Source organism: Malurus melanocephalus, unplaced genomic scaffold (genome assembly GCF_030028575.1).
Source record: "Malurus melanocephalus ecotype Western Australia unplaced genomic scaffold, MMel_1.1 scaffold_96, whole genome shotgun sequence".
NCBI lineage: Eukaryota > Metazoa > Chordata > Aves > Passeriformes > Maluridae > Malurus > Malurus melanocephalus.
In genome coordinates this window covers 699,439-712,490 of record NW_026623328.1, presented here as the reverse complement: position 1 = coordinate 712,490, position 13,052 = coordinate 699,439, and the positions used below count along the sequence as shown (strand labels likewise).

The window sequence follows — 13,052 nt, the reverse complement described above, 5'->3', positions numbered from 1 at the left end:
AGAATTTTTAAGCTGAGCACATACTAATTTCCTTTATGATCATTATTCCAATTACTATAAAATTAAATCTTTCAAAGGATGAAAYGTGTTATTCTTATTGATAAAGTCATTTAAGTAGAGAACCTAACATTTTTATCATTTCTGTAGGGATGGTGATGCTTATCTACCTCGGAAACTCTTCTCTGTGGTGAGCTTGCAGGGTAGCTTGCTGTTCAGATTTACAAGCTATCAAGAAAGAAGCAATATTTCTCTAGCAGTATGGTTGTATATTAAAAGTTTCAATGGAAATTTTGGATATTCAAGGYGTACAGGACAGACTTGTCTAAGATTGCACAGTGAAAATGAAACCTGTATGTTAGCAATAACATTTATTTTTAATATGTATTTTAGAGTGATCATGTTCAGTGATGGTATAGCATTTAATGCTTCTGTCTACTGATTTCTGTTTAGATAAAGGAATTGAAACCTGAATTCCCTTACCCAAGTTAAAATTAACAGAAATAAATCCTAATATTCAGTTCTAATTGAGTAAACAGAAATTCAACCCTCTTTTTCATTTTGAGCAGATTAAGTTAGATATATTGGCTGATTCAAACTATTTGCAAGACATTGGCTTTAAGAGAGATTCTGTTCAAATTACTTGCTATTAATTGAAGTATCAGCCTAATTTTTTTAATTGATTCCAAGAGAGACATTTAATCTTGGAAGCCTTGTGAGGTGTGTAGGAGGATGTGATTAGGAKGTATTGTAAAATACCAGATTGCAAGATTCTGGATCAGATTGTTTRGACAAAAAGGAACTGATGCTGATGACAGTTCAGTTCCTTTTGACATCAATATTCTTCTATGTTTTAAGATTGCTATTAGCTAAAATTCCTGTTTTCCGACACTGTGTGTCATTCCATGGTTGCATCGTATTCCCCTCTTAAAGGAAGAGCTCAGTTGCCTTGGAATATGCTCAGTGTGTTGTTTTCTTGTATCCTCCCTGACCTAAATGTCACAAAGCAGTTGAAGAGATGTTTGAGCTTGCAGCCAGATGTTTGACCTTGGAGTCATCCATCTGAGCTGAGAAACAAMGAGAAACAGAAATTAGGAGCTGAGCTGTGAAGAAATATTCCTGTCCACGGAGAATAATTCTTGCAGAACACTGCAGATACCAATGTGTGCAGCTGTCCTAACTGCCTTTATTTTTCTGCCTTGTGTTCATGTACTGTAACAAAACTTGGAGAAACATTGTATGTCCCTGGCGTTTGAGAGCGATTGGTGCASTAAATGCTTCATCACGACCTAGTGRTGGGTGAGTTGTTACAGCACCTGATGGCAAAGGTAAGGGATGATTTCTGAAAAGCTTTCTATTTGCACTGTCTTACTTGTGTGTAGTTGGATGTTTTACGACTGAAACTTTTCTCACAACGGGACTGTTGAGTGAGTAGGAGTTCAGTGTGATGCAGATTGAATCCTGACAGGAGGTACCAAACCAGCTGGCTTTGGGCAATTGTGTCACTGGCACAATCTAACAGATTCACTAGCAAGTGTTTCTTCAACCAGCTTTACTCTAAAAAAATATCAGACCACTTTGAAAGAAACTGAAACAGTGAGAGATTCAGATTTAAAACAGTTTTGGATTTGGCCCAAAAGCAARAKGACATACATTTTGAATTGCRAAAAAGGGTTGGATATGAACAGACATTACAATATTCCTTCAAAAATGGACATAGAATAATGAACACCATTAGCTAAAGCCTCTATCAAAATAGCTGTGTGTGCGTGTGATCTCTCATTAATACAGTTAAAGCAACTTGGGGACACAAAAAGAGCTTGTGAAYAAAACAGTATCAAAAAGTAAGAAATAACCAAGTTATTTTAATTGATCATTGTTTTAAGGAAATACTGTAAGCCAAGATTTGCAACAGCCTGCAGGCCAAAATCTGATCTGCATTACTTCCACATTAATCTCCAGTAACTGCTGACTTCAGTGGAATTAACTCATGACTGTAATTGGATCTGTGTTGGGGAAAGTACTTGAGGTTTTGCTGCAGTCCTTTGTGCCCTCTCATGCCCTTTTAATGTAATCTTGAAATGCTGAATGCTCTTTTCATAGCCAATAACCATATGCTTCTCTTTGTCAACAGGCTGAGTGGTGGAATCTCTTGCAATTTCTTGCAGTCACACAGGAACAGTCTCCTTTCCTTTTCTCCCCAGGCTCATTTTTATCTCCTTGTACATGTTAGAGGCACTTATGGTGAAACCTCACAAGGTGGCACCACAACACCATAGCAAGTCATAACTTCCTTTAACTGTTTAAATGTCCCTGAAATACATGGTGCCATACAGAATCTATAATACCACAAACAAAAAAATATGAAAACTGTGGCTAATTACTGATTTTAAAACTGTAYATGATTACAGAGAAAGTTTTGTGTCTCAACAGTGTATTAGTAAAAATATGTTTTACTAAATTATCTAAAACCGGACATTTATATTAAAAATGAAAAAGATATTTTCTTGCTGAAGCTGTAAAAACTCATATTCTAAACACCTGAATAGGTTAAGCCTATATTCTGAAACAACAGAATATAAGGGAGGGTAGAGTTTTTGTTGTGGAATGGGAAATRTTATGCTTGTCAGCTCAGAATCCTCAGTAAAACAATTTGGGCCAAAATAATAGCAGGATTAAGAAGAGTTTATAATGTTATTGCTCAGTACACCTCGTCTGGGACAGACAATGGAGTGAAATTTGATGAGGAAGGCATTAAAGAYAATAAAATTATAATTGTTCATGTCCTTAGGAAGATGTGTGTCAGAGACAGAAATACACGATGCAGCAAACAGATGTTCTCTTCCTTTGTCTGGTTCATTTTGCAGTTTTGGGTGTCTTGGAGAGATGAGAGTRACACTGTGTCACTATCAAATTCTCTTTGGTGGGGAAAAGGAAGGGACTGTTCTTGGTAGAATTGAAAGAGCATCAGCATTTCAGATAAAAGTGCATTTATTTAGCTATAAATTTTGCCTTTTTTGCCTGTAAGACATTTTACAGTCTGAACTCCAGGTGCAATTCCCCAGTGCCCTTTCCCTCTGACTGTTTCCGAGASCAGYRAGCAGCCAGGTGTGTCAGCCCTGGGTGCTTTGCAGTTACACTGTAGTGACTCCTTCCCTCTGCTCTTTCTCAGTCGGGATCTGCTCAGAGCCAGATGTTTTTGTGTAGAGATCCCTGACTCCTATTCTGAGCATTCTGCAGGTACAGGATCAGAGGCTSTTGAGTGTGTGCTCTCGAGCCCTGCAGCACAAGGCATCGTTTGTCCCCAGCTCTCCTAATGCAGCTCGGGGCCGTATGTGCCAGGGAATGTAGGGCAGAGTGGTTTAACTCTGCTGAAGAGGGCTGTGGGCACCAGGCCAGATTCCTCCTTTTCTAACTGGAACTTTTCTCCACTGAAATCAGTGCATGTGGCAGCCTGCCAGGAGCAAGGCAACTCATTGCTGTGGGCTTAATCACAGCTTGGGCAGTTCAATAGGGATCAAGCTTGCCCTGTGCTCTGCACACTGACAAGCTCTGGGAGTTGGTAGCTGCTGGTTGGAGGGGGGATAATTGAAGACTTTGGTCTGGACCCTCATGTAGAGCTCTGAGAAAGCTACAAGGTGTCTCTGTTTACTTGATGGAAATGGTTTTTGGTTTGTTCTGAGAAAACATTCATCTGTCCAGAAGCYAGATCCAGCTTTTTCATAGGCTCAGTGGTCATGGGCTGTTCCTCACATCACCACAGAGGCAGCAGTGAATTCATGCTGATCATTAGTAAGCTTTTTTAGCAATCTAGTATTCAGGCTTACTTCAATGACATCTAGAAATAAATTGATAATTGCCAGATTTTTCTGCATCCCTGCTGAAAGGAAGTGATCTCCTACTTAGACATCTGCTTGTAGAATCAGAGAATCACAGAATGATGTGCTCAGTTGGAAGGGACTCATCAGGATCATCAAGTCCAGCTCCTGGCCCAGCACAGGACACCCCAAGAGCCACACCAATGTTATCCAAACTCTTCTTCCACTTTGTCAGGTTTGGTGCAGTGACACTTTGTCATTGTGGACTAATAGACTCTTTAGAATAGACTCTCTATTCTAAATAGAATACTGATATTTTAACCAAAAGGTATTTTGTGTTTTCTGAAAATGATGATGCTTTTTCTTTTCTTTATACAGATATAAAGTTTATACAAAAAGCTCTAGATTCAGAAAGAATTCCCTCCAGAAGAAGTTAGAAACTGAAAGACTGTTTTTRTTCTGCCTAAACAAATAGGTTATTTGATGTGTCTATTCACAGAAAGAAATTCAGTTCCAGGAAATTTAGTGAGGCCCTTCATATGTTTAAAATTTTTCATCTCTTTTATGGTGATTTTAGTGACTTCTGTTCTTATATTCACAGAAATAAATTCAGTTCCAGGAAATTCACAGAGGCCTTTCATATGTTTAACATTTTTCATCTCTTTTATGGTGATTTTAGTGACTATTGTTCTTCTAATGATATAACCAAATATGATAAGGAAGTGTAGAAAAAWTCCCTATTGTAATTTCACACATCCTCATAATGACAGTAGCACTAGAATTTGCATTCAAAAATCCCTCTTACTACACATCTTTAAACTTTGGCTTTCTACAGAATTTTCTTGCAGATATCCCTAGTGGAATGACTTAGTCCCATGTGCCTAATTCTCAGTATTTTTTTCCATTTCCAGTTATCTCCTCTAACTGAAGAAGCAGAGGGAATAATTAGTGTCCAGAGATGCTAATGTGTTTTGAGATATTTTCATTCCAAGAAATTCACCAAGTTAAACAGTGGGTTATGAATGCAATTAGCTTGGCCTGATTTGCTTAGATGAGGTTTTTTCCTYGCTGTGATAATTCTGTAGTAGGCAGATATCCTTGGGGGCTGGAGCTCCACAGGAAGGCTCCTATTCTCTGCAGGAGGCAGCCATCAGATCAGGTCTGTCAGTAATATTTTGCTTTATTCAAGCATGGAATGCATAAACAAAATATCAAAACCTGCAAATAATAAATGATTCTGTTTCTAAAGAAATATTAATATGCATGGAGAGATGGAAAACAGATTTACTGTGGTATTTATACTGTTTCATGCTTTATGAGACAGCACGTAGACTGGAAGAAAATATCAAAACTTTGTATGACAGATAAGTGAAGGGGAATTGTGAACTGGTCATTATCTCCAGTATGTCCCTTTGGTTTTGCAGAGCTTATTAAAACATGAATAGTTAATCTGAGACTGCTGAAAAATGCAAAACACCTTCCTTAGTCATTTCATCTGTACCTGACACATTTTGTTTGAAAGTCTGTGCTTTACTACACTAAACAAAGAACATTGGAGTTCTCATAAAGAACACAGGCATCAGAGTTCTCACTCTATTTTTATTTCCTGTAAAACGGTGCAGAACTCAGCTAACATTCCCTCTCATTTGCTTGCTGGAAATGAGGACATTGTGTACACAAAGAGGCTGCAGACTTCCCACTAATGCCACTGCCCTCGACATCATGAGTAAGCATTTGACTAAACAAATTCTGGTAAAGCCAGAGGAAATACATGCAACAGGATCTTCATATGTTGGTCAAAGAGCTTCTTGGAAGAAACCTGAGATTTGTTATATCACTTTGAAAATATCAGGGTGTCCTTTGAAGGTTCACTCTTGTTCATGTCTTGAGCAGAGATGGGGCAGAACACCCAGTGTTTCTGCAGTTCATCTGTTGGATTCACCTGGAGAGTAACAGTGCAGGGAAACTCGAGCCTATTATCTGAGAAGAGCCTTGCAAAAACCTTAACTCAGTAAAATGAAACTGAGGGGGTTATGARTGTGTGATGAAACCCAGGAAGCTGGATTCAGTGTCCTGGGTTTGGAACCCTACAAAACTTCCTACCTTTCCTTATCCTATTTACCTACGATATAAAGCAGGTGGGATTATTTAATTGATGTCTAATCCAATTATCTACAAATGTGATTCTTAGTGGCCTTTAACTCCTCTTATGTTTCACTAAAAAAAAAAAAAAAAAGGGAAAATGAAGGGTATAGCAAAGGAAAGAGAGTCAAGGTCACTTCCCTGGACATCTAATGATTTCTTCTGCCCCCAAGCAGGACCTTCAATCACCTCCACAACTGCTGAGGCAGCCAATTTCTAAACTTTTTTATCTTAGAAATCCATTAYAGGGACAAGAGGAAAAGACAATTGTGGCAATAATTTTAAATCAAGGTTCATAGGTGATTTCATTTTTGTGAATGGGATTTGCTTTCTGTTTAACACTATCCTTCTTTTTAATGTTTGTACTAACTGTGACACTGGAGTAGTGTTGCTGGCTGTCTGTTTAATCTTTTTTTTTACCCTTTTTCGAATTCATAAAACAATTTATATTCTTTTTTTAATGATTTGTTTTAGCTCGCAATAGAAATTTGGAGATTTGTTGTCAGCTTTGATTTATAATTGTCTGTGATGCATAGCAGGGATTTATGATTTGACTGGTTTGCATCTTTTATCTATGAGCATAATAAGCTGCTAAAAAGAGTTTAGACCAGAAAAAAAAATTGTATTCAATTCTAGTACTACTGAGAATGGAATTTTGGCCTGATGTTTCTTTGAATGCACATGGTCAATGAAAGCAAATGAACAGAATAGAAATAGCTACATGAACTTCTGGAATACTCTCACTAATTTGGGACCTGGAGGAGGGAAATTCCTCTCATTGTATTTCTGTCTTCAATCCAACTGAAATACCCAAGTGCAGAGCACTATTAGATGTTTTTAATAGAGCATTTCAAAAGTTCACAAGTAGATACAAGATATTTTTGTCAAAATTTTAGATAGATTATGGATGATGAGCACAAACTGCTGTGTCACCAACTCTTTTTTTTTCATGGGTGTTTGGTTGCAGAGGTTTTTATTTTGAAGGGTTGTATTTTGCCCAGCACTGAACTCGGAACAAGATGTATAGATTCTATCCAGAGTTTGCCAAAAAGCACAGGAGAGTGTATAGACACTGTGAGAAAGAGTCTTTTTTTGGTTAAAAAAGTTATTCCACTTAAAGTACTAGCATTTTAAAAGTCTGCTGTAAGAATAGTGTAATCAARTGTAATTACTGTAATTAAGTTTGTTCCCAAAAATGGTCTTTTGGGGGGGATTATTCCTTTTCTTTTACTTAAGCTTGTTTATTCAGCTGTAATTGCAAATGTCCATCAGTACCTTGAGGATGTCTGAACAGAGAAATAACAARTATCACTCCATACCTTGGTGTAAAATGCTACCAGAAAGCCTTGGTGCTGAGGGAATCCTCAGTGCCAGCAGCACAGCCCTGTGTTTAGGTACACAAAATCCCCTGCCAGAACATTGTACCAGAACTGCCTGGCCAGAGCTGGGTCTGCTGCTGTGTCAGGCTGTATTGTCCAGTGGAACCCTTTGTTCTATCCTTAACTGATGTCTCTTGCCCCTTGATCTGAATACACTTGGTGCTAGAGCTTGCCACAAGTACTGCCCATATCCTACCCTTTTTCCTCAGGTGAATGTATCACCTCTTCAGGAATTGTGTCTCATTTGGGACTGAAGGGTTTGGATTGGCACTTAATACCCTGACAGTAAATAAACCATCTTAGTTGTCCTCATCACTCCTTATTTACTCTCAGTTTTTTCCACCAGCCTTCTCCCAACACTGTTCTGTCAGCCCTCTCTCCTCTCTGCTTTCCTTGCAAAACACATTTCTTGAGATACTCCTTCTCTCACTAAAGGTGCAGCTTCTGAGTGTAGATGTTGCATGCAGGAATTACCAGGTTATGTCAGTACACAGCAGTCTTGTGACTGGGTAGCTGTTCTGGTAAATTCTTGAGGTTAACTCAGTGAAACCCTCTGAAGATTCCAAACAAAAGTACTTGCTGGAGCTGTTAAAGGCTTTGAGTAGGATATCTATTCCCTCCTCTTTGTGAAGAGTTCCTAAGTATCCCAAAGGTCAAGGGAGTGCAGCATTGGTGTAAGCTGGCACTCCTCAGGCTGAGCACACCTGCAGAGTACAATGYTTACTGACAAGTACAACTGCAAATTTGCCATAGAAAATTCTAGAAACAGTGGAGACAGGAGAGCAGTTGTCTAGATAYGACGGAATAATTTTCCACTTACCTTTTCTTAGATAACACGACAATTCAATATCCGCCTCAGTTGGAAGGGAGTTGGGGTTAGTGTGGCTCCAAATTTAAATGTTGTGACTTACTTTTGAATCTGTATTTCCTCAGTTGTCCGTGTGCTTCCTGTCTTTCTACAAAGCCAAAGCCAGGAGTTCCAAAACAGAAAACCACAGGAAAAGCTGCTCTGGTAATGTTTGTCTTGAGCGGAAACAAATAGCAATAGAGACTTCCTGCAAAATAATTTTCATATGACAAATGTAGCCTGGATTCTAGACCAAMTAGTCTGGCTAAATCTCCCTATTTTTAGTTCAGATTATATTAGTTATAGCGTTTTTTTTTAACACACATAAGTGTCTCTCAGTTAACCATCTGTAGGGGTTTTTTCATCCCATTCAGCTTCAACAAATACAATTACCCTTTAYTAGGATATTTGATTTATTTCTTGAAAAGTGATGAATGCACTTGGTATRAAGTTAAGAATTCAAAAATCGAAAGGATTGTCTGGGCTTGTAACTACCTGCAGTCCCTGGGAAAGACAATAGGAACAAGATAGTGAATGTTTTTCAATAAGCCCATGAGTGCAATGATCTGATATCAGCATTAAGCCTCAGCTATGAGCTGTTCTGTCTTTGAAGAAGTTTGTATTATAGTTTAAATGGAGGGAGGGAAGTGATCCACAGCTGCTGTACATRGAAAGGATGTTCAGGAGCTACTGGAGAAATGCAGTTTTATGGTCACACTTAATACAATGGAAAGGTGTCAGCCAGGGTACAGTGTACTAAGAAATGAGTTAAAAGTTCAGGAAAAGGGCCAGAGGGTGACAAGTGAGAGAACTGGCTGGGCCTCTGAAATGTTGTGCTGAAAATAAGCACAACTTCAAACAGGAATGGTCTGTATAACTGCTATTTAGCAGTTGTAATCAGATGTAAATCTAGGTGATCATAGAATCTTGCCTTTTWCTGTAAGTCCCCATTATATGTATATATTTGGTTTTCTGAAGGAATGAAGTATTACATAGGAGTAAATCCATTTATGTAATAATATAAAGGAAGAAATCCATATAAATGGAAGTAAGTTTCGCTGTAAGCAGCTGAGATAATWGTGTTTTATTAGTTGTGTCATTATCTTTGGTTATATCTCTTACTATTAATCATTTAATCTCTACAACATGAAATTCTACATKAAATTCTCTACATGAAATTCTGCTTTTCCTCTTCAACATTCCTGCCAAGCCCTGTAGAAGTTCTCCAGCCATTGGGATCCACATGAATGCTGACAAKMCAACAACTAAGTGCATAGGATTGCTCAGCTCCTTGCCACAGTTAAGTAGTTCCTGCTTTTTTATTCAAAAGGGGTCTAGTTTGACTTTTTCTCCTCTACATGGCTACYAGCCTGCCTGGGTATCTTCACAAGTCAGATCACAGATATCCAACACTGCYATTCACTGAATTGTGTAATTGTTGCTTTTGCATAGTGAAGAGTTCTTGATAAAATACAGTGCAACAACAGCCAAAAAAACCTCAAACCCAATGTATTTAATGTTGTTGTATACTCAGCTGGTGTCAGCTGAGACAGTTAACTGAAGTTAAATGAGATCTTTCCTACTGAATCAGAAACTGCAGCTAAGCTTCCCTCATTCAGAGCTTGTATCTTTTTTCCGTTTTGAGAGGGGAACACAAATGGTGACTGTGCAAGAAGAAAGGAGCACCATCTAGTGTTTAAAGAACAATGCTGGAGAATGAAATATTGCTATCAGTTAAAACAGATCATGTAGTTCTTTGACTGACTTGTTTGYATAGAAGGAAAGAGTATACTCTGGAAATGTAATACTATGATGTCCTTCATGGACATTGTGGTGATTGAGAGACAGGGGAATGTAGAATGACAGACTTCATGAGAAACAGTCATTTGGAATAATATTTTGTCTGTTTTTTTGGCTGAAGAAAAAGCTTAGGAAAGTTTTGCTCATTCTCCACTTCCAAATAATTTAAGTAWCAATAGGCCAAGTCCATTCAGCCTTCAAAATAACATGTGATCCAATATGCAAGTACTGTACATAATCAGACTGTAGCAGGGTGACAGTAGTTTCCWTGGCAGTGACAGTCATGGATAACATTTTTCAGGAACCTGCAACACGTTTGTTAAAATGGGGTAAAAGTAACAGTTTAGGCTACATCTCAGCATGCACGTTTGGATTGACACTGGGTGGAAGAGGAACGGAGAGGGACTGTTGTCTGTAGTTCCATTGTTCTGGAAAGAAAAAAACCAATGGATGTTCTGTGTGAGCTCTGAAAAACTCTGGGGTTCATCTCGAATGGAATTCCTATTTTCAGAAGATATCAGACAAGAGACAAAGTCATTTTTGCTTTCTGTTTTGTGAAAAGAAGCAGTGTATGCTCTCAGCCATTCTAATTTCGGAGCTATGATCTCACTTTAATCAAAAGCACAGTGCAGATGYGCTGCTTGTAATTTATTGATGTTTYCTGCACTTCTGTAAGCAGKWCAGCATGAGACTGGCACAGACASCAGCTGTATTTTCTCTGCCTCCATATTGATAGACTCTTTTTCTTGCATATTTACCTTTTTTTCAGAATAAATGTGAACTCATTCAGGAACCATGAATACCCATATTCATTGTAATATAAAGTCATTACAATTACAATGAGTTAGACCAGTCTCTGATTTTTGAGAGCAAAAACATTTTTATTTTTTACATGGAGCTATTGGCCTTGTCAGTCAAAAATTGCTATTGCCAAAATACTAGTTAATTTTTATGAGAGAAAACCACACCAGAATAAAAGGGAATTTCAAGTATTTTCATGYTTGACAAGCTTTGTGGTTCTTTTGGGAGTATAACCACGGTTTCACTGCGTGTAACACTGGCTTGCCTGTTGCACTRTGCTTTGGAGTTCTGTGCACACCAAAAGCTTCACTGGTCCTGGCCTCTGCACAGGAGAGAAATCTTGTCTTGTCATACACTATTTTTATTTGTTTTCCAGAGATTTATTAGCAACAGAATGTCATCTGTGTAATCTGTGCATCCTGGATGCGAAAATATGACAGGAAGAAGCAGGTAAAAGTATTGYTTTCATTTATATTCAGCACAACTTAGAAATAAATTGCTGTTATTTGCCAGTCCACATCTGGATCTGTTTGTAAAAAAAAAAGGGCATACATGAAAAAAGGAACTTATTTCCCAAGAAGGGGAACTTTCTGTTTACATGAATCAGCTGTGAAATTAGGGGATTCTCTGCTACAAGTGTAGTAAGGAAGCTAAACAGAAAATTTAAAAAGAGAAGTACTGACAGCAAAAGTTTTGAGAATTTAGGATCATGTGATTCTTTAATTTGCTGCAGGACGTAATCATGGAACCAGCAGGAGCCATGGGTGCTCAGCACACAGAGAACAAGGCCACACTTCAGTACACTGATGAGATAATGTAACAGATCAGGGATAAGTGCTGGGACACTTCAACTTGTCTAAATGACTGAGATAAGAAAGTGGCAGCTTCTAAAGAGAATCAGTGTTTGCCTGTGTAACTCGTGTTCCAGCAAATGACACCTGCCAGGAAAGAGCCTGATGAATACTTTGTATTTCGGGAAGAAGATACTGAGCAGTATATATGGAAGAAACATTAGTGACCTGATATTAAAGCAGGATATTAAACCTTCTTGCTGTTCACATTTACTAAAAGAATCCTAGAAGAAAAAAGAAAAAAAATCTAGTTTAATTTGGAATGTTTAACCTTTCAGTAGATCCCACTTACGTCATATGAGTTGATTGGGGAGGTAACTTCCACGCCTCATTTTCTATAACAAATCATTCATGTTTTCCTTCTGGCAGAACTCTGGCTATCTCTTCACCCAGCACGTTTCTTATCAGCAGGTGACACCCAGAGGGGAGGACTTGAGGAATGCTGCTGTCCCTTATGTCAACATCCAAGTAGAACCTGCGGACAACTACACTGAATATTCAGGTGCTTTATATCCTTTATATCCTTTGCCATAGACTGAAAATATATCCTGGCCTATGAAACAGTTAATTTTTAATGAGAAATTAATCAAGGTATTTAGAAATGAGAACAGAATAAGGAAGCTCTGGGGAATTTAGGATTTTTCGGTAACTGAAACTTCCAAATTGTCAAGACTTAGTCAGATGAACCTATTTCATAAATAGAATTATGCTAATAAAAATGTGATAGCAAACATCAGCTCCAAAACGATTTTCACAGCAGACTTTTTGTGTTGTATTTAAGAGTGAGAATGAAAAGCTGTACRTCATTAAACATGGAACGGTCTCCTCCCATTTTTGAATGAACATGCCACATCAGACTGTTTTCTGTGTTAGTACCAGAGCATTAGGCATGTTTAAAGGAAACAGGCATACACTATGATCCAAACAGAAGGAGAAATGAGGTTATGTGTACCTCCCTGTGGCAACTTGATGTCTTCACAGTGAAGTTTCTTAGTGCAGAAGTTCCTTATTAGTAACATCAGAAGTTCCCTAGAGCTCAAAACGTGCTAGATATTTCAGTGAAAGAAAACCAGACTTTTTGCAAGCTAATCCCTGTAAAATACAGCTTTTTACCCACTGATGTGCCTGCATTTTCCACGTATTTTTCCCGCTCCTTCGGCTGCTGCTGCGATGCCAGGCAGGGATAGGATTCGGAATGGGAGACTACAAGAGAAAGGTTTTAATCTGGTCATAGGCCAAGGTCTGATTTGGGAAATTGTATTTGATGCGGTTCCAAAAGTGCTGGAGCCCGAGATCTGCGGCAGCACGAGGGCACGGGTCGGTGCGCGGGGAGCGAGGCAGCGCCTTCCCACGTCAGCAGCGGCCGATTTCCTGGGAAAGGGCCGTGCCGAGGCCGCAGCCGGCTCGGGGCTCGGGG

General features: G+C 38.6%; 1 protein-coding gene across 1 annotated transcript in view; it reads left to right on the top strand.

The window, feature by feature from the left end:
• Window positions 1-1,158: 1,158 nt before the first annotated feature.
• TBC1D2B (TBC1 domain family member 2B) overlaps window positions 1,159-13,052 on the top strand; it is a 40,679-nt gene continuing 28,785 nt past the window's right edge. Inside the window, exons 1-5 of the mRNA XM_057368679.1 lie at window positions 1,159-1,325; window positions 8,270-8,348; window positions 9,394-9,482; window positions 11,161-11,234; window positions 12,005-12,137. The gene's annotated coding sequence lies outside the window, so the exon portion shown is untranslated. The remainder of the gene's footprint in view (window positions 1,326-8,269; window positions 8,349-9,393; window positions 9,483-11,160; window positions 11,235-12,004; window positions 12,138-13,052) is intronic.